This window comes from Pleurodeles waltl, chromosome 11, assembly GCF_031143425.1.
Source record: "Pleurodeles waltl isolate 20211129_DDA chromosome 11, aPleWal1.hap1.20221129, whole genome shotgun sequence".
In the NCBI taxonomy this organism is placed as follows: Eukaryota; Metazoa; Chordata; class Amphibia; order Caudata; family Salamandridae; genus Pleurodeles; species Pleurodeles waltl.
Genome location: NC_090450.1, coordinates 891,540,259 through 891,564,678, shown reverse-complemented (window position 1 = coordinate 891,564,678; position 24,420 = coordinate 891,540,259). Strand labels below are relative to the sequence as shown.

The following is a 24,420-nucleotide window of genomic DNA, read 5'->3' as shown; positions in this document are numbered from 1 at the left end:
CGGGACAGGTTGAAGACTCCTGGCGGCAAAACTGGTCACAAGGGTCCCAGGGGGATTACAGAGTCAGCTGTGACTCCTCCAAAGGTGGTGAAGGGCCGGAGTAAGTCTGCACAGTCTGATGAGAGCAGCAAGGCGGAGAAGGGCGCCATCCTCCCCGGCGGCCGGGACGCCACCGCCAGCACTGTCGTCACTGGTCAGGAGACCACTACCAGAGTCAGTGCCCAGGAGGGCCCGAGTATCGTCACTGGTCAGGAGACCACCACCAGAGTCAGTGCCCAGGAGGGCCCGAGTATCGTCACTGGTCAGGAGACCACCGCCAGAGTCATTGCCCAGGAGGGCCCGAGTATTGTCACTGGGCAGGAGACCACCGCCAGAGTTACCACCACAGTCAGTGCCCAGGAGGGCTCGAGTATCGTCAGTGGTCAGGAGACCCCCGCCAGAGTCAGTGCCCAGGAGGGCCCCGGCTGCCACAGCCCCGCTGGAAAATTAGGGACCGTCATGCCACACACCAATGCACAGATCAGAGACCGCCATGGCAAAGCCCCGCTGAACAAGGGAATCACCGCCATGGTGAAGACTGCTGAACAGGGCACAGCACTGCTGAACAGGGCAGAGAACCGTGGAACAGATCAGAGACCGCCATGGCAAAGCCCCGCTGAACAAGTGAATCACTGCCATGGTGAAGACCGCTGAACAGGGCACAGCACCGCTGAACAGGGCAGAGAACCGCTGAACAGATCAGAGACCGCCATGGGAAAGCCCCGCTGAACAAGGGAATCACCGCCATGGTGCAGACGGCTGAACAGGGCAGAGAACCGCTGAACAGATCAGAGACCGCCATGGCAAAGCCACGCTGAACAAGGGAATCACCGCCATGGTGAAGACCGCTGAACAGGGCACAGCAACGCTGAACAGGGCAGAGAACCGCTGAACAGATCAGAGACCGCCATGGCATAGCACCGCTGAACAAGGAAACACCGCCACATCAAGCATCATTATCCCATGTACAGCTGGGACTGTGACGGTACAGGAACCGTCACGAGGAGCTAAATGCAGTGTGGGCACCATTCCCCGTCCAGAACCGTTGGAGACTGTTATCCACTTGAGAGACTGTGGCTTTGCACTCCCCAGGATGGAACAGTGGGCAAACCACCCACTGTATAGACTTGAGAGACTGTGGCTTTGCACTCCCCAGGATGGTACAGTGGGCAACTCACCCGCTGTAGAGACTTGAGAGACTGTGGCTTTGCACTCCCCAGGATGGTACAGTGGGCAAACCAACCACTGTATAGACTTGAGAGACTGTGGCTTTGCACTCCCCAGGATGGAACAGTGGGCAAACCACCCACTGTATAGACTTGAGAGACTGTGGCTTTGCACTCCCCAGAATGGTCCAGTGGGCAACCCACCCACTGTAGAGACTTGAGAGACTGTGGCTTTGCACTCCCCAGGATACATCAATGGGCATGGAGCCCCGTCGTGGATCTGGCGTGGTGCTGTAATCCGGCTGAGGTGCCCCCCCCTTCCCTTCCCCCTGAGGTGCCTGTTGTATTTCTATCTGATGCCCCAGCAGTGTTCTCTCCGTTTGTGGACAGGTATCGTGTGTGGGCCTCGCCCATGCATTTTTGGCCCAGTGGTGCACGGACATTGATATGTGCATACCTGCACTGCTTCACGTAATGTATATACTTTTGAATGTGTATATATTTATCTGTATATATTTGGTACCTGTATTTTGATACATTACAATTTTTTGAATGATTTCCTTTGGTCTTTGCATTCTTCCGGGGGGGTTGTGGGTTGTTACTGTGATGTTTTGACATGCATAGCTGTGTGTGTTATAATGTGCGAGGTTGGGGGTGGGTGTTTTGCGTGTGTGTGTCCCTGACTTTTGCCTCCCCCTCCCCTATGTCGTAGGTGCAATACTCACTGTTGTCTTCGGCGCCGCCATTGCTGGTGTTCATAAATGAGCAGGAAGACAAGGGCAGGTAGGATTTGTAATTGTGGCTCCATGGTGTCCTCCTTCCTCGTCGGATGTGTAGAAGGTGAGCGTTTTCCCATTGCAAAAGCTGTTTCCGCCGTGTTTTTATCCACAGTGAATCCGCTCCGGAAAAGGTGGCGGATTGGCGGGTTGTGATACTGTGGGCGGTACATTGTCTTCCGCCTGTCTGTTGGCGGTGACCACCGCGCTGCTTGTCTGTACTGCCGTGGTGGTCGGAGTGTTAAAGTGGCTGTCTATGTTGGCGGTTTCCGCCACGGTCATAATTCCCTTTTTTTGTCCGCCGGCCTGTTTGCGTTATTACCGCACCTTTAACACCTTCCGCCAGGGTTGTAATGACCCCCATAGTGTTAATGTGCAGGCCCTGCATCCCACCTGACGAGACTTGCCTGAAGCTGTGACCCTCCTGGGTTGCAGTGTTAGGTGTCACAGGGCCTGATTCTGACCCCGGCGGTAAGGAACCGCCGGGGCCAGGGTCGGCGGGAGCACCGCCAACAGGCTGGCGGTGCCCCGCAGGGCATTCTGACCACAGCGGTTTTGCCGCGGCCAGAAGTGGAAAACCGGCGGTCTCCCGCCGGTTTTCCGCTGCCCATTAGAATCCTCCATGGCGGCGCAGCTCGCTGCGCTGCCATGGGGATTCTGACAGCCCATACCGCCATCCTGTTCCTGGCGGTTCTCCCGCCAGGAACAGGATGGCGGTATGGGTTGTCGTGGGGCCCCTGGGGGCCCCTGCAGTGCCCATGCCAATGGCATGGGCACTGCAGGGGCCCCCGTAAGAGGGCCCCACAAAGAATTTCACTGTCTGCATTGCAGACAGTGAAATTCGCGACGGGTGCAACTGCACCCGTCGCACCTTCCCACTCCGCCAGCTCAATTCTGAGCCGGCGTCCTCGTGGGAAAGGAGTTTTACACTGGGCTGGCGGGCGGCCTTTTGGCGGTCGCCCTCCAGCCCAGTGTAAAACACAGAATAGCCGCAGCGGTCTTCAGACCGCGGTGCAGTATTCTGGAGGGGTGAAGTCTGGCGGGCGGCCTCCGCCGCCCGCCAGACTTAGAATGAGGCCCCCAGTGTCCACCTGCTCCCCTGGATAACCGGTCATACGTGCAGGTCAGTGGTTGGCTTTTACAATCACCGTCTTATCTGTAAGTTGGCCTCCTCCCTCTGTGTTCTCCATTCTCTCTTCTCCACTTCTGTCCTCCCCTGTGGGTCACCCTCGATCCAACGCCCATCAATGTTCTACTCCTCCTACCCCGGAGGACTCTTCCTGGTTCTGCAATACCCTTAAGACCCTCAGCCCCGTACATTGATTTATCCTGCCTCTCTGCTGTCTGAATGAGGTCATTGTGGGCAAGTGGAGAATTGCAGGACTCTGTAAAGTCTCTCCTCAATGGCCATATTGGAAAGTCTAGTACATGCAATTACCTGACTACATTACCTCCCATCCTGGAATGGCCATTCAAACAAAGGCCAGCAAGAAAGAGAGCTCACATTGGTCTTCAGCTTCCTGGGTACATGAAAGGCCTGAAATGAGAAGGTCTTAAGGCCAAAGAAAAATGCAACACCTTAGGTGTGGTGTCTGTATGCAGGCACAGCCGGGTAAGGGGAGCATGGTCAGTCAACAAAATAAAAGAACAACCGAGGAGATAATACTGCAGTGCCTTCATTGCCTTTTTAATCACAAGACATTATTTTTCTATGCTGTCCAAATGCATATACCATGGGAACAACTTGTGACTAACGAATAGCATGGGTCTCATATATGCACACGTCAGGCTGGGACAACACTGCCCCTAAGACTTGACCTGCGGCTTGACATAACAACTTCTTCAATCTCATGAAGCTGTGTTCCTGAGGTGTAGACCAGGAGTGGGTATTCTCAGCGATTTTCTGTGACAATAAGTCAGTAAGGGGACTCACAATCTCAGAAAACTGGGGTATAAACCTACAATATTAGCCTACCAGTCCCAGAAAGGAACTCACTTCTTTTTTTAAGGATGGCCTGGGTATTTTCTTTATGGTTGCAAGCTTATCTACTAGAGGGTGAATGGTATGTATGGTGTAACTAGATACTCAAATAGATTCATAGCAAACACAGTCTTTTTGGGGTTCAATGCCAGTCCTGCTTGGTGTAATGTTTCTAGCACTTGGCCTAGCTGTTGCATATGTGTCTCCCAATCTGGACTTTATACCACAATATTGTCCAAATTTGCCACTCCATAGGCTTGATGGGGCTTCAAAAACACATCCATAAGCTTCTGGAAAACAGCAGGGGCTTTGTGGAGTCCAAATGTGAGTACCTTGAACTGATAAAGGCCTGATGGGTTTGAAAAGACTGTCTTTTCTTGGGCACCTCCTAGTCTTTCCACCAGTTTATCTACCCAGGCATGGGCTAACATTCAAATCGGGATATGGCTTTCCGCTGGCAAAAATCAATACAAACACATAGGCTACCATCCCTTCTAGTGACAAGCACTAATGGGGAACACCTATCACTTTGTGAGGGTTTAATGATATCGGTCTGCGGCAAGGGTTCTACCTCTTTCTCTACAGCCTGTCTCCTAGCTGTGGGTATTCTGTAGCGTCTCAATTTTACACTCTGGGTCCCATCAGTTCAAATGTCATGTGATACCAGGGATGTGCAGTCAGGAATAGGGGAGTTAAAACCCAGATACTGTCCCAACAGGGTGTCAAATTATTCAAATCTATGTTCTGGTTGTAGGTTAGTCCTGGTTTTTTCCTGGGTTGGCTGTGTCTGTCTTGGCAGGGAAATGGGTTGTGTTGGGACTTGATGGAATGGATGGAGCTGACTGTAACATTCTCAGTAGCTGTGGGAGTTGAGGAATCCTCTCATGCTTTCAGCAAGTTTATGTGGTATCTGTCTCACCCTCCATTTCTTGGGTATGGATACTCGATACCTGACGGGTGTGACTTTGTGTAATATGCTGTAGGATCCTTGCCAAGTGCCTAGAAGTTTCTTGTCTGAGGTGGATAATAATATAAGTACCTTGTCTCCCACTTGATATTCCAGCAAGTAGGTTCCCAGGACGAATGTTGGATTTTGTCTGGCCTGGACTTGTTCCATGTGTATGTGTACGTCCTCACATAATTTAATTAAAAAAGGGTATACTCCCACCGCAACCTCAGATCAGCCAACCTTGCACTAGCTACAGTCCCCCGCATAAAACGAACCACCACAGGAGGCAGGGCCTTCTCTGACCTCGCCCCCATAACCTGGAACTCGCTCCCCACCAACCTCCGCAAAACCAAAGACATCCTACTCTTCAGAAAAAACCTCAAGACATGGCTGTTCGAAGAGTAACCCCCCTCACCCTACCAGCCCACCCCCACAAGCGCCTTGAGACCCTCACGGTTGAGTAGTGCGCTCTATACATTTTTGTGATTGATTGATATCCTGAAGAGTGGTACTATATGTCAGTAGGGGCCTTCCCTCATCCTCTTCCTCTGTCTACTGTTATGCAGCCATTTTTAAAAGGGTTCAGGGGTTTTCTGCCGAATAGGAGCTCAGAGGGATAAAACCCTGTTGACTTTTGTTCATGTGTTTGGCTAGCGAAGAGTACTAAGGGGAGTTTTTTGCCCCAATACTTTCGAGTGTCCTTTATCACCTTCCTTAACATGGTATTGATGGTGTGGTTGTAGCGTTCCACCATCCCATTGGTTTGGGGATGATATACTGCTGTGCAAATTTGTTGAATATCTGGGGCCTCATTTACGAGCTCCTAGCGCCACACTGCTCCACCAGAGTGTCATTTTTTGATGCTCCGGTGGTGTAGCATGCCAGTCTATGTTTCTAAGGCCATGCAAAGCCCCCTTGCATGGCTTTTCATGGCTTTGTAGATATGGACACCTTTAAAGCATAACACTGTATGAAAGGGACGTTCCATGGGTGTTGCTTGTGGCGTTCCCACAAAACACCCATGGAACCCAAAGGAATCTGACACATTCACAGATTTACAAGTCTGGGAATGCATTAGAGTTGTATGCCACCTAGTTGGTGGTGTAAAAGTGAGGAGAGAAATATCTTTACTTCTCTTCGTTTTTTTCTCTTGTGATTGTTTTTGTGCAGGAAGGCATCCCTTCATGCACAAAAACAATCATCCCCTCAATGCAGACACCCTTGCACTATGGTGCAAAGGTGCCTGCGTTGGCGCTATACAGCAATTTGTCCACCATTGATGGGGTAGAGGACTGAAATGCACCATATCCTGTCGATAAGGTGCATTTCTGCCCTTTCCTGGTGGCACAGGGTAGCTGCACCACGGGCCCCCAATATTTTGCATGTCTGAGCAATCAACCTGTAAACAAAAGGAGTTCCCTGTTCACTCAACAGTTGCAGGGGGAAATCCATGGGGGAGAAAAAAGAAATCATAGCTTGTGGTGGTTATGTTGGCCAGAGGAATGGCTTCAGGATAACGGATGGCATAATCAACTAAAACCAGCAAATATTGGTGTTCTTAAGCACTAGGGGGCAAGGGGCCCACTAAATCCACCCCGACCTGTTAGAAGGGAAACTCAATAATAGGGAGGGGCCGCAGGGGCACTCTTGTTATCCTGGAAGGATTTATCAGTTGGCAAATGGGGCAAGCAGCAGAAAATCTTGCTACTTCTTTATACATCTCAGGATAAAGGAATCCCTCGAGAAGGAATTTAAGTGTGTGTCCCTGCCCATAGTGTCCCCCACCTGATTGGCTGTGGGCAAGAGTCAGTACTTGATCCCAGAAGGTTACAGGCAGTAGCAAGTGCTGAGTGGGTCATCCAATATTACATGTCAATCTGGACAAGAGACCTTTCTTTATAAAAACAAAAAAAAAAGGTCTACCTGGTCTGGATCATCGTCAGCCACCTGCTTCCATGCATGTATTAAGGTACTGTTGTCCTTTTGAGTTGTCTGGAAGCTCTCAGAGGGTCCCTGGAAACCCCTGAGGAGGAAAAGACAAAAGCACTATAGGGTGGAGTCTCTGTTCTATATTTTTCCTGTTCCCTTTGTTTTTCACTACAGGTTTTTGCTGTCTTACCTACCAGGTAGACCAATTCTGTCCCACTAAATAGTGATTCCCTGAGCAAGTCATGTGTGTTTGATTTGGGTATCAGGATTGCCAGGTAATCATTTGAAGTGATGCAAATCTCTTCCCATTAGTAATTTAACAGGAAGGTCTAGTACTACTCCTACCTTACATAGCTGGGGATTCCCTTCCACCTCTAATAATACCGCAGTGAGTGGATATGTCTTCGTACCTCCATGTAAGCAGGTGATTTGTATATATTCCCCTGGTTTGATTTGAGTAGGGGGGAACCAAGTCCTCACTGAACCACTGTGTGTTCACACCCTGTGTCCGAAAAGGAGTCAATGGATTTTCATTTACTTGTACTCTCCTATCATACATTTTGTGGCCTCTTCCAGCCATCAGGAATCTACCCTGTGGGTACCCTACCTCCATGGATTCGCTAGGACTGGAATGCAAGGGGCAATTGTGGGCTATATGTCCCAATTAGCACAGTGATAACATTGGTGTCCCATCAGTTGTCCTGGCCCACCCCTCATAGGAGGGTTCCCTAGAGGTTTTGGTGAGGGTGTATTCCTGGGTTCCCCCTGAGGAAGAGTATTGCGAGTTGGTACTTTAGAGGAAGGTAGAGAGACCTTAGGGCTGTGTACTCTGAATTCATGGCAACAATGATAGGCATAGGCTAGTTCAACTGTGGTGTGCACTGTTAAATTAGGATGCTGTTTCACCCATGAACTTGTATTTGGTAGCAATGCTGCCAAATACTGCTTTAGGTACAACTTTTTGTAATGTCTTCCTTAGTGATAGTAGTGGGCTGCAGCCATCGATTGCCGAGGTCCCTTATTCTATAATAAAGGGCACGGGTATTGTTGCCCATAGACCATTTTTATTTCCTAAAGCAGGCTGCATAATATTCCTGGTTGCACCCCAATCTTTCTAGAATAGCCTTTTTAATGTCTTCATATGCAGCATCCCTTGCTGGATTAGTTGCCTGAAAGGCAGCCTGTACTTCACCAGATAGTAAGGGTGTGATATAATGTCCCCATCTCTCTCATTGCCAAGTAGGTGTGGTAGCAACCCTCTTGAAATTAGCACAAAAATAGCCTGGGCCATCCTCCTCCTAATACTTCTGTATCACGGACCCTGGGATGTTGGGATGCACCTGGGCATTGGAAATGCCATCGGCAAGACGCAAAATGGCCATGTCCCTGACATTTTATTTGGTGGTAGGTATAGCTGCTTTCTCTTTTTTCTCTTTTAAAGCAGCCTGGAAGGACTCTTGCTTTTTTTGGGGCATTTTGAGCTTCCTGTTCAATGACCTGCTCAAGGTGGCACTGCCCATAAGCCTGCTGTTTCACCATTGTATCCACAGTCAGGGTGTAACTGACAGCCTGACACCGCAATGGGAGTTTTTAGGCCTTTTATTATGTACTGATAGTGGTCCCAGAGTTTCCTCTGTCCCAAACGGTAGTTCCCCAGTCTTGTTTCATTTCACTGTCTTCTGTTCCTCATAGTCAGAGGGTCTGGGAAGTTCTGTCAGGTCTCCTTGTCTCAGTCTTCTCAGGAGGTAGGGTGGGAAGTTATGCAACAACTCCGAAACAAATAAAGTATAGGTTTTTTTTTTTGGTTAAGAATAGTACCAAATAGGCTCCTCTCCCTATCTCATCACTTGTGCCATCATAGTGCCTATGTGTAGGTCCTGCTTCTTTAGCACCCATGTCCCAATCTCTGGTGCAGTCTTTACCATAGTCCTGTAGCTTCAACCAGTGAACTTCACATTCAAACACAGTGGTTTTGTGCAGCATGTTTTCTAGTGCCCTTAAGGTCCTTCTACCACCTCTGTATATTGTTGGCCCAAGCCGTGAGACTTGCCAGATGCTGTGACCCTCCAAGGTTGCAGTGTTAGATGTCACAGCACCCACCTGCTCCCCTGGTCTGCTGGAGATGCAAGCATGACTCTAGTTGCTTTTGCCAGTCACTGTCTTCTCTGTAGGTTGCCCGCTGCCTCCACCTATGCTCTTTATCCTGTCTTCTCCGCTTCCGTCCTCCTCTGTAGGCCATACGTGCTCCAACACTGTCAGTGCTCTGTTCCTCCTCCTCCAGACAATGCTTCCTGGTTCTGCCATGCCCTTGAGAACCTCATACACGTCTGTTGATTTGTCCTGCCTCTATGCTGTATGAATGACTTCACTGTGGGCCACTGGAGCATTGCAGGGCTCAGTACATAGTCTCTCCTCCACAGCCATATTGGAAAGTCCACAACAGTCAGTCACATGTCTACAGCTACTTAAGTGGTCAGGCCAATAAGTGCTTCAGGCCTACTGGTAGCATTCAACCACTAGTAGCTTGTAATTTACCAGTCCTGGGTATATAGTATATCACTTTACTTGAGGCTTACAAGAAAATTAGATATGCTACTTGGGTGTACACCAATTTCAAAAAAAATTTGCAGTGAGGAAAAGCACTTCACCCCTGGTTAGCAATTGTAAAATGTCCAGAGTTCTAGAACCAACAAACTACATTCAGCAAAACATGAGTGAAGGCAAAAGGTTTGAGGGGAAAACCATACCAAGGATGTCAGGACTACCAATGCCTAATCCCTATTCTGATAGATTCTGCAGCATGCTTTGTTGGTTTTTAGTTATCAATAAGTGGTGAACACTACCCGAAAAAGTATGCGCTGTCCAAGGGTCTATTGAGATATCTGTAAACATTTCAATGGTGCTTATGTTCAATTGAGATAGCGTCAGTGAATTGTCAGGAACATAGTATTTGTAGACAGTTACAAACCCAACTGTCATTCCTAGTTGCATAGTGGTAAACTGACTATTATTAGAGAGCTAAGCTTGGGACACTATACTCGCAAACGCAATCACCGTTCCTATGTTTACAACAAAAAGTGAAATGAATGCCATGGTGTAATTGTGGAAGTCTCTACAGCCTGTTGGCTTACAGTACCAACATGGGACACATCAGGTGAGCATTTTCTTTTATTACCAATCAGAGATAAAGAACTGCCACAGTGGTCCGGGGTATGTCTGCTGTTGCTGCAACATATACAAAAAGTGAAGAACAGAAAGCCTGAATCTCAGCTACTGGTAATCAATTTGGGCTGCATCCCAGTCCATTGTTATTTTGCACACTATGCCACCTCAGTTTGGACCTAGCCATATGCCTTTCTCCCGGCTCTAGTGGGCACAGTCAAGCCCAAACTACCAGGCCAGGTCCTCATTCAACCGTTACACAAACAATGCAGGACCAGTCAAGTTATAGCCTGGTTCCAGTAACACAGTGTGCAGGGGACCCATATCAGGGCATACCTATCCCACTTAGGGTGACACACTAAAGAATACAAAAAGTGATTATTGGAATGGTTTAAATAATCTCAGCCACTGCTTCCCAGTCATCAGCATTTTTTACACCATGCCACCTTAGTTTTGACCGGACCATTGGCTCCGCTCCAGTGTGAACAGTCCATCCCAAGCTTGCATGCCAGGTCCTCCCTGAACCAGAACACAAGTAACTCAGATCTGGTTTCACCCTATTTTGGACTCATCAGCCAGGTATAGCTTGGTTCCAGTGACACCATGTGCATGGGACCCATGTGTGGGAATATCTGTAACACTAAGAATGACACTCTAAAGTATGCAGAAAAGTAATGCAATGGATGTTTGAATTAATCTCAGCCATTGCTAATCACTCAGGCCGCATCCCAGTCCACTGGAACCATGCTGTACCTGGCTGATGAGCTCTAATGAGGACAAGACCAGTGCTGGGTTACTTATGTTAAAGTTCGGGGCAGACCTGGCTCAGCAGTTTGGGTTGGACTGTTGCCGTTGGAGCAGTGTTAAGAATGATTTGCATATGACTCTGACTTTGACACAGAGCAAGAGAAAGAAAAAATATAAAACAAGGAAAGGACAGATGAAAAACCCTGAAAAAGGGAGAAAGCAGGGGTTGAACAAGATTCTGCAAAAGGGACATAAAGGGACAGTAAGTGTATGATGGTGGAAGAAAGAGGCATGAGGTGGAAATAAGGCTACACAATCTGGTTATTCAACAATCCTTATATTTGTCAGCACCAGTTGCTGGATTCAGAGAAAAACCTTGGGCAGCAACACTTATTATTTTACACATTTAGCACTGATAGTCACAATGTCTGGTAAAATATATCTGCTGCTGCATTAGTAAAATATCACTGTAGCCATCCTGTGAAAAGAGAGCAACTGCTGATGCATCTGTCACTGTAACTTTAACAAAATAGGGGAGGGGGCTGACTCCAAGCATAAGCGAGGTGAGAATGCATAACATGCTCTGCCATTATGCACTGTAGGAGTAATACAAAAGTGTAATCAACAATACATATATTGTGTGCTTTAATGTTACTAATGTCAAGCAGTGTATTGAAGTCATATTATTAAAATTGCACTCACAAGTAGAGAGGTAGTTATTTTATATGCGTCTTTTAATAATGACTTTAATTGGTTGAAACACGTGTACACATTTATATTCTTGTATCAGGATTATGGTATTATGATTCAAAGATGTACAATCACAGTTATTCTTATTTATGTTACATCTATGGAGAAAACACACATATAACTATATATCTCAAATGTGCATTGAATCGTCTACTAAATTAGCTCAACTGCAGGCCTGAAATTTTATTTTTCTCTGCTTAAACTTCAACGGGGAGGTTTGCTCACATTGTATTATTTCTTATTTGCAGGTGTGGCTGCATGGCTCTACAGCTAATGAAAGGCATGTTATGTATTTGAGATAGTGTGGTACAGGAGGATATGGTGGTGAGGACAAGGAGCACTAAGAAACCTAAAAAGAAAGACTCCCCTGTGTGCACCAGGATCTGGGAGATACCGAAGGTTGTCCTGATATTTGTTTTGTTGGATGAAAGTGTGATGGGAGTTGATAATTCCAATTGAGCACAGAAAATGGAAAACACCTGGTGTTGATGACTTGAAGTCTCAAAGATTCTACAAGGTCAAAATTGGTATTCATTTAGTTAGATGAGAGACGTTTACCCTTTGGCAAGAGCAGATTAACCTGAGATTTAAGGGAGAATTCAACAACCTCTTTATTGCTAATCTGGTTGAGTGCCTTTATGATATGCACATCTCTCTATCAGAACTTCTATTGAGTTTTCTGTTATGCTAACACTTTACGATTATTTCCAATTTTCTTATATTTTTTGAGAGATAATTAGGATTTCCCCTGTAGTCTAGTTAGGATATATAGATTAGATTTGTTTTCAGATTATTAGACAAGAGGACCACGGCTTGTATACTGACCATCAGATTCTATTTCTCATCTTTTGTATTGCTGCAACCATGATTCTTGTATGACATGCTTGTACTATTTAATCTGATTCGACACTTTACTTCATCTTTGGTGATAGTGTACTAATATAGCATGCTTTTGAGACTCATTTACATAAATTGGGCCTTAAATTTGTAATAACCCATTGAACTTTAATTTCCAACCCTGAAATTTAAGGGGTGACCAAATAGGTTATATTGTTAAGTAATTTAAAGTGTTGAATTTGACTCTGTTTACCCATCTGAACTCCTAAAAAGGTTTGTCAAATGAAGAGAAACCAGAGAATAGGGATGAAGCGTTTTAAGAGGCAACCACTGCGGTAAAAACAAAGTAGTCATACTGCTTAAATATGGAAAATATAAAAGAGAAGGCCATTTTTAGAAAAAAAAATCAGTCCTCTGGATTTTTATTTATTTGGTAACTAATTATTCTATACTGTATATTGACAAACTGTCCAAGCATTTGATTAGTAAAGTGCGGTCCACTAAGGCCAATCTAGAAAATGGAATAATAAAATCTAGTAGTGAAATAATAAGTTAAAGACACTAGGGCCTGATTTAGAGCTCAGTGGACGGGTAACTCTATCACAGTGGTGATGGATAGCCCATCCACTGATATCTAAAGCTCATAGGATAGGATTTAGATTTTTTCGGACAGGGTACCGAACACTATTGTGACAGAGTAACCTGCCCTCTGAGTTCTAAATCAGGCCCTAACTCTAAAAACTAGCTGGTGAACTACCAGCATTAAGCAATGAATATCTTGTAGAGCCTTCCTTTTTACTTATAATACATCCGTGGGCGTGGCTTCCATTGGTGCAACAGGCTCAGTGACACCAGGGCCCAGAGACTAACTTGTGCTGTATTTTATAATTGAAACAGAAGCCAAGTGCCATGTTCCTTTCTCACCCTAGGGCCCATGACACTTTGACTGAGTTACTGAATACAACAAGGGTAAATCTGTTTGATAGAAGGTGGAAAAGGTTTTAGAAAGAGGCGGATGGTCAGTAATAAGAAGAAAAGCATTGGCAATGCCAATAGGCCTGGCTTTAAAGGGATGTTGTATGGTAATGTGAAGCATTACAAGTGAAAATCGTGGCAATAGATACACATTTCTGTGAAAGCAAAGCACTGTAGAATGATGTTGGTGTAGGTTAAAAGGTAAGGTGAGATTTGCATTGTCAAGCCTAGCATAAAATGCATGTGGGTTAATGACTACTTTCCTCCCATCTGTGCTGCTACCAGAGAAAAACAATGTATATTATCTAGGTAACTAAGACACATGAATAGCATTCCAATGTCATGTGTGCCTGAGAATTCAAGTTTAAGCAGCTGGATAAATACACATAGTTATACCAGGAGCGTGGAAAACAAGTACCTCTTTTATGGAATCACACAACTTCTGTCATTCAAAACATGTACTTCTCACTGCCAACATGTGAGTGGATCCAGAGCCCCTTTCTAGTTATGCTCACATAATTGTCTGGCAACAGCTGTGCTGTCAAGCCAGACCATTAAAAACACACACAAGTTATATGAATGCTGTGGAGTGGTAGAGATGTGGCAGTTTTAGACTTGTTTTCCTCACACCAGGGCAACAGACATTAGCCAATTGGCAGCGCAGAAACAGATATACAAAGGCCCATATTTATACTTTTTTAGCGCCGCATTTGCGCTGCTTTTTGACGCAAAATCGGTGCAAACTTACAAAATACAATTGTATATTGTAAAAAGTTTTTAATAAAAAGGGTCCTATTTCAAATGTAGATTGTAATTCAGTTCAACATTTACCATAAATTCACTGCAATGAAACAAGTCATTTTAAAGCCCGCTCCTTCCTCTCAAAAACATGATAGTTTTCTGTTGCCTTGCATTTGGACTAATTAGAAATGTAATAACATTCATAATGCCTGATCAGTGAAAATGAGAACCAATTCTAAACTAAGTAATTTGTATTTATGAGATATCAAAGACGGATTTCCAACTTTCTGGTAGACGACCCCGTGGTCTTTTGTGATCAAATATTTGCTACTTTATTCCTTGAACGTACTGACAAGGAGCTACTATAACACAGTTTATGGCTTTCTGGTAAATCTGTGTTTCATTTGTTTGTAGCTCTTCATCTTGAGCAGAAATACATTGAAACGCGCTGATTACGGGAATTACTTGAAAATTGAAGTGATAGTCCATCTTCTCAGAGCCCATTTTATACTCCGAAATGCATTTTCATAAAAAAAAACAGAAATAAATATTTAATATTACATTACACCGCCTGTTCCACATTGTAACCCAGATGCACTTTCAGAAAAGGACTTTCATGATATTGTTCTAAAAAACAATTTACTTTATGAACTGATGCAAAAAAAACATATATTTTTACCAGTTGTGTACGCAAGAAACAGAACAGGTCATTTTATTTTGGGTAGAATTATATGGAGTTGCTCAAAACCTCACAAGATACAGAGCTTTCCAGAATCTCCCCTAATGTTTAAGGTGTTAATGGTCCTACAAGATCACTAGGGAATCGTTGAGGCAAATAATGACATAAGAACCATATTTTTCGCCAGTCTGCAAATACCACAACTGATTGATTATCCACCCAGCAGGAAACGATATTTCAGATAGATACCCGGCTGCTCAAGTAAGCCAATGTCTGAAGTGTTTCGGATCTTATTTAATGTAAACATGTGACATTTGTGAGCAGTACAGATCTCTATCCGATTCCTAAAGGCTTAGCTGATCCATCTTGATTTTAAATTAATGCTGAAAGAGATGCCTGAACTGCCCTAGACTATGGGGAATTGGGGCGGACCAGCAGTAGGAAGGTGGCAAATTAGTAATTCTAGAAAAGGACAGCGTTATAGAACTAGGGGCCAGATGTAGCAAAGGCTTTTACCCCTTCTGTGTCTATGGGAAAATGTGTTCGTACATATGGCCCTAGGACTCTATTGACATCAGAAATCCAGAGGCTCGTTGGTTGCCAGGGCTGTACATAGAAAAAGCCTAGGGCATTAGATATTATGAGAGACGTAGGGAGAATCATAGAGGTCCACACACACCACCAGAAAGGGTAAAGCTATAACAATAAATATGCAGTTGGAGTCCATGCTAAAGCTAGTGTAAGAAAGGACCTTGGACAGAAGAGAACGGACAAAAAGGTGCAAAAGTGAGACGTAATACATACTTGCACCAGTACTTAGGCAGTGTATTAATAGCCAGCATGGCGGATTTCAAGTCAGGAAGTAGTAAAGAAACATGAGTATGGCTTTCTGATTTGCTGCCTTCAAAACACAATGCAAGGTGGAACCCATGTAGTTGCTAATTAATTTACCATTCACCATGATTGGTTCAATAAAACCAAATACGTTCAGAATAGATGTTTCTGAAGACAATAGTGACAGAAGGCAGGAGAAGCAAAGGACAAGGTCAAGCATTGAAGGGCAGCTGCTAGCAGAATAATGCAAATCAGTCTCCAGTAGCTTCAGGCTTTCTGTTTCTTACATTGTTGATCACTTTTGTGAGAAATTGGGTTATTAGTTGACTGGGGTCTGAGCCCTGGTCAAGCATCACCCACAATCCTAATCAGGGTAAGGCACAGGCAACCTCCGAATTAACTTGTGCTCATCCCCCTGGTAGCTTGGCACATAGCAGTCAGACTTAACTTATAGTCAATTAGTAAAGTAGTTGTGCAACGCTTCAAACAGTAAAACAGTAAAAACAACACACAAAAAGATCTCACACCAAGTTAGAAAAATTTAATAAATAATAGAAAGCCAAAACAAAAACTTCCCATCAGTACAGCTAGAGTTATGAATTTTTATAGAATAAACTGAAAAAGCACCCTAAAGCATGAAGTGCCAACCTCAGCTATGTTTTCTTGCTGGGCTGTGTTAAAATCAAAAGTTCAGGCCGACCGTGATGGGACGCACATCAGATACAGTCCCAGATTAATCCTGCTGAAGGTTTACCATCTCAGGGTTTGTACCAAGAGTCCTGTTCCCTTTGGAGAGGGTCTTGAGAAGCAGGGAGAGCATCACGGGTGATGGTCGGCGTGGCATGAAGAGCAGGAGGGCGATGTGGATGAGTTCTGCTTTGGCAGTCCTCCAACGGTGGTCGATACTTGCTCTGTAAAAAGATGGGCCAGCTGCAGCTCAAGATGATTTTTGGTGTGAGGGGTGCAGTTCTGGTGCAAACAGTTTTACACTGGGCAAAGGACAGCAGTGCCACGGTGTGCAGAGTACAAAACACCAATGAAGTTTAGCACATATTAGGGATGTCTACAAAAAAGGGGCATTGTCTCACATTTGCAAAATAGTTCTCCTCTTTCTTGAGCTCTAAGGGACCAATAAACAAAATCTAGGTTCAAAACCAGTGGGTGTTTTTTTGCAAAATGGCAGGTTTGCAACGTGCCCTCAATTTATAATGTAATTGATGTACTATTCAGTCTCTTCACAAAATACACATTTTAAGGAGGTTGCAATGCTGCCTGCTTCATAAATTTTAATACAACCTCCAGATGTAGGGATGGAGAGTACAGCAGACTTCCATCTCTATATGTGTACTCCCTGCATGTCTATCTTTATCAAGCAACCCTCAAAGAGGTTTTCAAACACAAAAAGGGAACATGTGGGGCATACAGAGATTATTGGACAAATGTCTGCTCCTATGCTGCCACCATTCACTCAGTAGGTAGGCCTGGGCGGAATTTACAGAGTTATGCAAAGCAGAATTACATGGAGTGACTAAAAAACTCAGTGAAATTCCGTCTCCCTCCATAAATGGGCAGAACTGTGCTTGGCATACTATTTGCACTGATTTGTGCCAGAAATGCATTCCGCGCTGCAAAACGAGTACAAACGTCACCACACAGTCGCATGTTTTGTTCTACCTGATCTGTGCATGGTGCTAGGCCTATTTATTAATCTACCCTTAATCTTGGCAATTCTCTCCCTATCCCACTCACCCACCCCTCTTTCAACTTTATTATATCGGTGTGTTTACATATTTTATGTTTTTGCCTTTTTTATTTTTCTGTCACCTTTGTTTTTTTGGGGGGTTTTCCCTTTACTTCCTCACATCTTCCTTTCTATTCCTTCTTTTTTCCAATTTATTTTTTGTTCCCCACCCAGCACCACAGCAGAGCATTAGTGGGCAGTGCCAGAGCAGCTGTTAACTAAGCACCTTGGTGTCTCTGGCGCTGCCAAGGGGTGCAACCTGCACCATTTATTCTAAGGCAGAGGTTGCTGCACCCATTTGTTTTGTGCAGCACCACCTCCCCTCCATGCTGACAGCAGGCGGCAGGCACGGGAGTGGGTATAGCCTGTGGGAGCATCCACTGGATGGGTGGGGGAGGGTGTGCTGGTGTGTGCGTAGGAGAACTGGAGCCAAGCGCACCAAGGAGCAGTTGATACGCTGCTAGGCCAACATCCTCAACCGGGAGCAAAACCTGCTGGGCATCCAGGTTGGGGGGCTCGGTGAGTAATTTTTTTTTATTGTGTCCTACAATGCTTATATATTTTTTCAAATAACATTCTACTGACATAAGTTAAGTTTACGTCATGTAACAAAGATTATGTGATCTAATCTGAGCAAGCCAGGTGCTCTGTTCTACCTAATTGTACTTGTCACTGTAGGTGCTCGATTGAGCTCATTATTTAGGAAGTCATGCAGACTACTCAGTCCTGCCACCAACATAGTGATAGTAGTAATATCAGTAGGTTAGTGTTCTCTGTGTCTTTCTTTTAAGTAGCTCATACAGTTGCAGTCAATCTCCTACTGATGTTTAATATACATATGCATTTCATCAAAGGGGATTGGTAAGCAAAGATCATTCATTGTGTTAGTCGTTCCAAATGTAGTTTAGGAAACTTTGGAAAAGGGCTTAGGTTTAGGAAATCAGAATAGGTCAACTCGATACTAGTAATATAGGCGATCTGATTTATAAAGGTACAGTGTCAATATGCTACCATGTTTGCCTTTGCCTGATAAAATATTTTCTGGGAGGTGAACTGTACCACTGATCTATTTTAGCTATCTTCTTTAATTCTTCCATCAGCACACAAGGACATGAAGATGCATTGGAGAGTCAGCCCGAGGGTGCCACCACCAGCTCCACTTCGGGCAAAAGCATCACCACCACCACCAACACTGTGGCTGACAGCTCTGCTCGCCCCAGTAAGTACTCCTGTTAATAATATTTCCCTGAAGTTTACCTCTCCCCATTTAGAATAATTTTTCCTTTTGGTTATACTGTGACTGTTTTTTTCAAATCCTCTTCATTCTATTTAATGTTTGTTAATTCTTGTTATCCCTGCATTATCTTTTTTTCTATATTTAATGTTCCTGTAGCTGACTTCCACCTGTCTGTACTAATGCTTTCTTTTGCTTTTTCATTAGGCTTTCCATCTCCACTACCTTATGTATACTGTGGACTGGTATTGTAAGTCTAAGAGAATATATCTTAAGTAGACTTCTGTGAAGATTGAAGACCCAAGCAAGCTATTCTACAGTTGTTTGTTGAAAAGTCTTTATCTGTCTTGCTCATTCTCAAACAGTAAAATGAGAGAGTGGCCATGGTCATGGTGATACCCTCAAAATTGAGTTGAATCTATTATTTAGTATATCAGCAGTTTTGATGATGGAGTAGTATGGCAGGGAAGTAGTATGAGTACTGTACCAATGCATTTGGCATCCAAAACCATATATCTTTAGTTGACCAATTAATTCTACCCCTTCATTGCGTTTCAAATTACTTACAATGATCATAGCTCCGCAGCTTTTCTAACATTGTCAACCAACAAAATGCCCAAAGTGATATTTTCGAGACTGCTAACCAAACTACAGTGATGTACTGTATTTGCATTATTTCTAAAAAAACAAAGTGGATGCCTATCTGGCATCTAAAATGTGTAATTATTTTCTAGCCACAGAGACATGGGTGTGGGGCCAGCGCTAGAGCACTAAATGCAGAGGCAGTTGGAGGGGGAGTCTCAGTGGTGGCAGGGAGAGGCAGTGATAAGTCACATTGCTTGATTATTGACAGTTACTGATATGCTCACTCTATTTGTTAAGTGAAGCAAATTCCACCCATCATCATCCGTAACCTCTCCGCCCATGGCATTTCATGACCTATGATCTAACAGCAGCATGATTCAATTCAGCACTGCAGTGTTGGCTGTGCAATGTGCATCAGCTTCGGTTAATACAGCATTTACAAAGTTTTGGATGCATTGCAAACAAAAAAGAAAAACAAGATGTGGTTCCCTTCCCTTCCATGTTCCAATCACTCACCTCTTAGTACTTCAGTCCTTTATACTTTCCTAAGTTCTATCCCAGCATACAAAACAATTCAAAAATCCATTCTTGGCATGTGCCACATTTTTCTGGTCAAGTGGTTCATATATTTAATGGCTTCATAATGGATTTACGTCTGTTCACATGTTTCACTTTTGTCAATTCATCTACTTTCAACTACAGTGACTGACAAAGCCAAAGCTTAGGCACATGATGATCAGTACATCCCACAATTCTATAGCAAAACCTCTACCTACTAGGCCTTTTCCCTCTACGTTAGCCTGCAGTAGAGAAAGTCAAGATTCCTTTCCTCACTGCCAAACAAATGTGTTTGCTTGAAATAACTTGTGTTTGAGGGCGAGGTCAGGAAGTAAAGTGCCTGTGATTTAATATTTTACGGGTGGGATACTTTGTGATGAAGATGTCAAATAAAATCTATATATGCAGTTCCTTTCCCTGTTTTGCAGTGCATCATTTTTCCCATCGTCCACTTATGGCAGACAGGATATCTATTATCCACGTGTGTTATACATGGCATTTGTGACTTATATTATTCATTTGCCTCTTTAAAGACTTTGGAATCAAGATAAAATTGAAAGGCATTTGGAGAGGAGCAGTGTGACTGGAATTAAAGTAAATGTCCATTGCAGCTGCCCCAGCAGCAGACTGCAGAGAGTACCAATGTAGCACCCGATGTTGTAGCTAGAATGCCTCCATTAATTTAGCACAAGAATACTTGTATTACATAGTAGATGATGTCTTACCCATTAATGAGAGCACATTTGTTTTTATTTTTCCTCACAAAGTGTCTGTTCAGTTTTTTAGGAAATCCTCTACAAGAAAAAAACTGTCTATTTAATGTGGTGACATGTTGCCTTAATTCCTTCCAGCCAGTCGGTGCTTTTATGTAAGGCATGTGTGGGTAGAATCATGCCCCTGTGGCTCTCCTAATCATATAAAAAATTCCAATGTCCCTAGGAGACCAGCAATCTACTACTATTGTGACACTATATACTTTTACGCAAGTGTTTGCCCAGAGTATTGTTTACAATTTGTCTTTTTTTCTTCCTTGATATAGCTACTTCTGCTGGTCCACCATCACCACTGATACAGCAGGAGATAGCAGTCAGGCTGCAGCGGTAGAGGTTGGAGGCCACCTGGGTGGAGTACCAATAGCTGGAGGATGAGGGTGAGGAACATTCCCATGTCCTGGGCCCCAGTTCCTCCAGCCAGCTGCCAGTGCCTCCATCCTCCAGGCTACGCCAATTCCAGTGCCACCGGCAGCTCGCAGCTGCCCACGCCCATGCCACCATTACTGCCCCTCTCAGACCACTTGTTCAAATGCCCCATGCTTCATGAGCTGCTGCACCTGGGCTGTCGGATGGCATGTCTTGAGGTCCAGAAACAAGAACTGTGGACCTACCTACAGAGAATGCCCTCTTCTAACCCTTTTTAATTTATTTTTGAAGGAGGGGTTTTTGTTGTGGGTTGAGAGGGCAGGAATTGGGAAAATACTTTTTGGACTCTTTGGACTTCAGTTTTTTGGGATATTGTTTGGGGATGGGGTGATTTGTTTGGGGGAAGGGGTGGACCTTTTGTGGTGGAAAGGGTGGGTTTTCTACTTTTCTTGAAACTCAATTCAATAAATGGTTATTCTTATACCTTTTTCTGGAATAGTTTTTTGTGGCTTACTTTAACTTTGCACTGCTGCTGCAGGATGTTTCATATTAATAAAGTGTATACCAGTTAGTTATATTTACTTATACCCTTGTCACAATATTGATCATTAGAGGGTGTATGCTGCTATTGGCTATATTGCCTACAATAACCTAGGTAAACAAGAACTCACTACTTATCGACACTAGAAGTTAGTTACTTACTAACTAAACAAGTTCACTTCACTCCATAGTTCTCTTGCCTGAATAGATCCAATGATGGCTCTCTTCCTTACTGTAGGGCTTCCCAAGGTGTCTTCTTAATAGTGGCAGTAGTGCACAGACAGAGAAGCATCACAAGTGAACTCCCACTCTCACCTAGGTGGTCTCCAGCTGTGGGATTATTCAAAAGGATTATCCATCACAGGCAACTAAATTGAAAGGAAAACACAGAGTTAGTGGGTTATACATTTATATCATAGCTTTAGAAAGACTGAGAGCAAACTACTACCACCATGACACAACAAATACCAGAGATTGTATCAAACGCTTACAATAGTAAATTATTCCTAGCGATGGGGAGCACCATTAATATTCTGTTTTATTCACCCTACGGCTTCTATAGCTCTAAGGGTGGCACACTTTTGTTGGTTGAGCTTCTTCACTTTTTTTGGACACTTCTTTTGTATACAGGTTCTTATTTGTATTTTTGATGAGTTACTGCCAATATGTGTGAACAAACTATGGTACAGATCTATGTCTCCTGGTTTTGTGTCTATAAACATAACACTATAGGCCTGATTACCACTTTGTCCATTATATCCTATGGAACTCTTAATACGGTGGGCGGGATATCCGTCACATTTGGGATGGATTAATCCCCTCTGCCAAAGTTGTAATGAGACCCTATGTTGGTAATAGTGTGTTCTCACTGGTGTGTATTGATATGCTTGCTTGATTTTGTGACACAAACAACTTGGATAGATATGGGATATTGTATACACATTTTGCAGCCTTGAAAAAGTCCATGGGATGAAACTCTGGAAAATAAACAGCACTTCAAGATGGAAAACATGCCTTTGTGAATTGTGGACTTTTCTTACACACTTTGTTCGATCTGCTTCGGTACCCTCAAAAATTATACCACAACTGCGGCACTCGTTGGTCTCATATCAGTTAACATCAGTATTGATAACATTTTTCTGTAATATCAGATGCTGTTCAACCATACATAATAAGAAGACAAGAGAAAGGCAATATCAGTGAAATTGCAAACCTCAAAACTTAACATAGAATTCCGTAACTATCCAAAATACTTGTTAGATATCTCCTCACAGCAGAAATCTTTGAGATTCAAACAAAACACATTATTCCAAAATTGTTTTATTTGCTTAAATCAAAACAAATCTCCTCTCGTGAATTCCTTGTGTCTTTTTCATCCTTCTCAGCAATCAAATTGTGAGTCAGTTTCTCAAGTGTAATAAATCAACACAATAGTCCTATATTAGTCCCTTATTAATGGTTACCCACTAATCATCCATCATTTTCATAAGTTGAAAGTTAGTTAATTGTCCATCCTTTTCATAACGACATCACAGCCAACACGTGTTTCGTCACATGACTTCTTCAGGGCTGAGACTCTGTTTCTTCATAGTACATGAGCCTCCTAAATAACAGAGCTCTGATAAATAATATCTTAAGCCATCACTATTTCATCCACTAACAGGACCATCAATGAATCAATGTTGCAAATTAGACTTCCAGAAAAAATGCTTCTGTCGTTTTACGCTCCTTTGAAAAGAGTTGCAGCTCCTCGGAAACTCCGAAGTACAGTGTTCCAAACTGTACAATGCTGAGACGGACGTGAGTACGCTGAAAGCGTTTTCAGAGCCGCAACTCTTTTCAAAGGAGAGTAAAAACGACAGAAGCATTTTGTGATGCAGCAGGAGCATGTCAGCCACCATAGGCGCCATCACCAATTGATGGGCAGGTTGGATGGGTTCTTCAGATCTGTCAATTGGCTCACTACCACAACTGCCTTGATATCACGACGTGCTGTGGGCATACAAGTGGAGATGGCCCATTGCAGTCAGGACGTTGCACAAGTATTGGTGCCAATAACCAATGTTTTGGAGACAATGCAGACAGCACAGAGTGCTACAAACAGCAAACTGGGTGGTGGGGATGGTGAGGAGCTCTCTAGCCTCAGCAGTCTCACAGCCCCTGTGGTGGATCCTAGTTGTCGCAGTACCAGACACAGTACTGTCTTTGAACCCACTACAAGAGGTGCCACTAAGGCCACTGAGCATTCAAGTGGAGTGCGTGGACATAGGAAGTAATGTTGAGGGGTACAGGGGACTAGCTTAACATGTAGAAAAACAGTTATACTTTGATGCTAATAGTGTGATACTGTTAGTCGCACCTGTTTGTCTATAGTGCATACCTTTGTCCTAATCACACATATATCACCTGAAGTCAAGGCAATAAAGATACTACCTACAGCAATGCATAAAATATACGTGGTATTGTCATTACTTACATCAGAAATAGTTGCGAGTGATGTCAGCACGTCTTTGTCTGCCCTCTGCTGCACTTCTTCTGTCTGCTGGTTGAAGGGGTGACAAGGGATCATCATCCTCATCTGAGTCTGGCTCGGTGGGTTCTACAGGTATGCCTCTCGTTGAAGCTATGTTGTGCAACATAGCACATGTAGCCACGATTTAGCATGTTGTTTCAGGGCTGTATTGTAGTGCACCACCACTCTTGTGTATGCATCTGAAGCGGCTCTTCAGCAGGCCAAAGGTCCTCTCCACAATGCTGCGGGTTGTCCTGTGAGCAGCATTATACCTCATTTCAGCTGGCATTGCAGGACTCAGGTAGGGCATCAGTATGAATGTCCGCACGGTGTAGGTACTTTCTCCTGGAATGACAGGAGAGTAAAATGAGTAATTGTTATCCGTGACATCACATATACATCAGTGCGTCATTGTCAACTATTACATTACCTAGTAGGTATCCTTCACCAAACTCCCCAGCAAGAGGTCTTGTGTAAATTCCACTGTACCAAAAAATGTAGGAGTCATGTGTGCTCCCTGGGTTTCTGACCACGAGATCAGTTATA

The 24,420-nt window shown here is 44.1% G+C and overlaps 1 protein-coding gene across 7 annotated transcripts in view; it reads left to right on the top strand.

Moving 5' to 3' along the window:
• WSCD2 (WSC domain containing 2) overlaps positions 1-24,420 on the top strand; it is a 1,176,783-nt gene that overhangs the window by 395,189 nt on the left and 757,174 nt on the right. For 4 of the 7 annotated variants that reach the window (XM_069214801.1, XM_069214800.1, XM_069214799.1 and 1 more), the window contains one exon: positions 11,748-11,898. The exons of the other annotated variants lie outside the window; for them this stretch is intronic. The gene's annotated coding sequence lies outside the window, so the exon portion shown is untranslated. The remainder of the gene's footprint in view (positions 1-11,747; positions 11,899-24,420) is intronic. 7 annotated transcript variants of the gene reach the window in all.